The sequence below is a fragment of the Mus caroli genome, chromosome 16, assembly GCF_900094665.2.
Source record: "Mus caroli chromosome 16, CAROLI_EIJ_v1.1, whole genome shotgun sequence".
Classification (NCBI taxonomy): Eukaryota; Metazoa; Chordata; class Mammalia; order Rodentia; family Muridae; genus Mus; species Mus caroli.
In genome coordinates, this window is record NC_034585.1 from 90,062,560 (window position 1) to 90,066,698 (window position 4,139).

The following is a 4,139-nucleotide window of genomic DNA, read 5'->3' on the forward strand; positions in this document are numbered from 1 at the left end:
ACACAGGCCTGAACATTCCTTTACAGGGTTTCAGGCCTTTAATTACTCATTTTCAGGAAATTACTTGGTCTGTGGAAGAAACAACAGTTTGCTTTGAATTGAACTACATGAAAGTTGGACCCGTCACTTGGTCTCATGGGGACCCAAGCAGCACAATGGACCAGAGCCTGAGTCATGGACAATTCTTGGTTACTGGGTAGACAGGCAGTGAACTAAACTCATTCAGACTTTGGGCCAGCTCTGCCACACACCAGCTCCTTTCTCTTATTTGCCCCTGGTCCACCTCCACCCCTTAAGTTACAGTACACAAAAGAGGAGAAAGAAAGGAAAAGCAGATGGAGGTGCTGGGGTGGGTCCTGGCGACCCCCTCCTGCCACCTGCCTTGCATAGTCAGGGGCTGTGGGTTCAAACCCCAGCAGTTCAAAAAATGGGGGGGGGGTGGAAGCGGGGAGAGGGGATGGGGAGGAAAGGATCAGGGTGAGGAGGAGGGGGTGGGGACCAGGAGAGGGATGTTAAAAGGCAAGAAAGAAAAATACATAAGAACTCTAATTCCCAGTTCTGATGGGAGGCTGATGGGTTGGTTCTCTGCACCTTTGAGAGCATGTTGATTCCAGGCTCCTTTTTATCTCTGAACAATGAACAAGATGTCAGGCTGATTAAAACTGTTTCCCCTAAAATTTTCAAAGTTCTGAGTTGTTTATCCCAGCAGCTTCCTACAAGCCCTGAGAAATAAAACAAAGTAACCAAAGTCCCAAGCAGAGCACCACACTGTGTTCTTGGTTTTGTTTTCTTCTCTCCTAAGAGTAGATCCATCTGAAATGTTAACTGCTGATCCTGAAATGTAACAGGATCCACTGTGTAGATTTACCAGGTGTGGGATTTTAAAAGGCTGGCTTCTTTGCAAAAAAATAGCCACGAACCCACCAGGATTCTGACTGTGTCCTGTGGAGGTGGTAACTCCCTCTTTATGGAAGTTTAAAACCGGCTGTGATCTGCCCAGAATTCCATCGTGCCTGTCTAGGCCAAGTCAAACTGTCAGGACAGTTACAAGACAGAGAGACACTCCACACACTTCAGATTTCTGGCTTCTCCACCATGTGCCCAGCCCTCCAATATTTATACACATTCATTTATGATTGGATAAAATACTCTCTTATTACAGACTAGATTATTTGCTTGAGTAATTATAAAAAGAAACCAGACGCTATAATTATTTGCTCTATTTTCTAAAGACTCTAGCCATACCTCTCATGGTGCCTAATTTCGATCTTAAACAAAAGTCTGAACCATGATCAGCTAGCATAATAATTTGGGGATCAGAGTTATAAAACTTGCCACGGGATTCTAAAATGGCAACTCCCCTATTTTAAAAAAAAATCCCTGGTTTAAAATGTTTAGCCAATTTTTTACCTTTAAACAGAGTAATTTCTGATGCCATTAGAACAAGCACTCAGGCTGGGCTTCCCCAGATGACTGAATGCAAGGGCTCTTCCCATAAATGTCAACTGACTATTGGTAGCATAGCACTCCTATGAATTACAACACCCCATGCCACTTCCCAAACCTTACGTTACCCTGGGGAGTAAAGATGGGGGAGCTCACTTTATCTTTCCCTGGCCCCAAGTCTGTGCTCCCAAGTGGTTTTGGCATCCAGTCACACAGCACCTGAGAACTAGCTTCCCCTCAAATGTTACTTTAAGAGAGACTCTCACTGGACAGATCTAGTTAGGGAGCAATCTGGCAGCTACTGGGGGTTGCCCAGTATGTCTGGCAGGACTAGGTCCTTTCTTATCCACAGTGGCCACACAGAGCAATAATGCTGGAGGAACACATATCCCGTTGTCCAGTTCTCCACCCCGAGTTCATCACTCACAAAGCCCGCTCCCTTTGATGAGCCTGTGTATAGCTCCCTCCAAAGCAAACAGGAAATTGTGTAAAATACAAAACTGCACAAATGTATCATAAATAACAAAAACACACCACCATTCACGTGCCCCCAAGTCATGTCTGATTTTCTGATGTAGCACCCTCATTTTCTCATTAACTATGTACATTATGTAGTTGGGCACACTGGGGCCAAGGGCAGCAGAACTCTGCAAATGAAACAGGACCATAGTGGAAAGAATAGTGGAGCGCCCAGTAACGGCGCAACAGCACAGTCATGGCTTCCGTATTAACTTTCCCTGCACCAAGCATCAATAAAATGGAATATCTGTGACCAAAAAAAAAGAAGGAGGAGGAGGAGGAGGAGAAATGGGATAGGGGAGATGGTACAGCACCCTCTGTTCCAGCATGAGGACCCGAGTTCTGATCCACAGAAGGAACCAGGGATGGCCTTGCCCACCTACAAATCTAAACTGAGGATTTCCTATAGCTCACAGAAAAACAGCGCGCCCCGGGTCACTGAGAAACTCTGTCTCAAGGGAATAATAAACAGAGCAACAGAGAAGGGCACTGCCACCCGTGTGTGTGTGTGTGTGTGTGTGTGTGTGTGTGTGTACGCTCACATGCACACACCAACACTGTAGGGAAACTGGGTAGGGTAGGAATACCTACTGATACGGAAGACTGCTGCCTGGTAAGCTAAAAACCACCATGTAAAATGTTCGCAGATGCCTTTTGTTTTAAAGGCAAAGAATGAAACCAGATACAGCAACAAGCTCTGCCGCCTCACAATGCCAACACAGAGAATTATCGTTTCGTTTATATTTTCAAGACACTTGCAATGCTATGCATGTTACATGTTTCTATTAACATGGGTAAGTAATATGCAAATACTGTTTTGCAAATACCTAGAAACGCAGGTAGACATGCAACACATGCTTCTGGCTGCCAGACTCTGTGCACTTATAACCTAGTCCCACCAGGGCTGGGGAGATGGCTCAGTGGTTGAGAGTATTGCTGCTCTCGCAGAAGATTGAATTTGGTTTCAAGCACCCATGTCAGGTGGCTCACAACTGCATCTAACTCCAGTTCAAGGTCTAGTTCAAGGGATTTGACATCTTCTGGCCTCCTGGGGCACCTGTCCACCTTACACGTGCGCTCTCTCTCTCTCTCTCTCTCTCTCACACACACACACACACACACAAGTATGTATTTTTAAATTTCTACACAAACACAAAATCACTCTTTTATAGAAATCTAATTTTAGTTTAAAAAAAAAAGAAGACACTCCTCTGTGTTGTGGTGTCCATGGGCCTGACAGTTCATCCTGCTGGTATTAATAACACAAATTTCTCACACCAGAAATTTCATTAGGTACTGACAAAGTCAGGATGACTGGGCTCTGACCCACCACTCGGCTTTCAGGAAGCCCATGTCACGCTAGTCAAATCACACACACACACACACACACACACACACACACACACACCTGCAAGACCTGGAACTCATCCATGAAAGAAATACAGGCTTTTTAAGGCCAAAAGAAATGTTGTACATTGTTCCCTGGATGACATGTGAATCTTAAACGCATACTGTTTGGATTATTCACAAGAACCCTGTAAGAAGGATGTCCCAAGGATGTTTGCCAGGGACGTGCCTGAGACTGGAGATAAGAATCAGCCATCTGGACCTGTCCCCACAATGGAAAACTCCACGACGCTGTGGAACTTTCCCATCTACATCACAGAGAGGATTCGCTTGAGATCAGGGCAAGCAGGGTGTTAAGAAGCTGTCAGCTTCCCCGTCTCCCATTCATCACTGGCTAAAGACTCTTTCTATTTATAGTGTGCACCATACTTAGGTTTTATCCTGCTGGGCAAAACTCTGTGTGAGTATATTTGAATGTGTGTGTGCGTGTGTATAGTGTGTGTACCTGTATGTGTGTATTGTATGTCTTTATGTGTATATGTCTGTGTGTATCTGTATATCTGTGTGTGTGTGTATGCAAGAGTGTGTGTATGTATTTGTGTGTATGTATATGTCTTTGTGTATACATGTCTGTTGTGTGTATATGTGTATCTATATGTCTTTGTGTGCATGAGTGTGTGTATGTGTGTGAATGTCCAGATATCTGTGTGTATGTGTATGTATATAAGTGTGTGCCTATGAATGTATCTATGTATATGTATATACGTTATATATGTCTGTGTGTATGTGTGTGCATGAGCGTGTGCATGTGTGTGCACGTGTCTCTG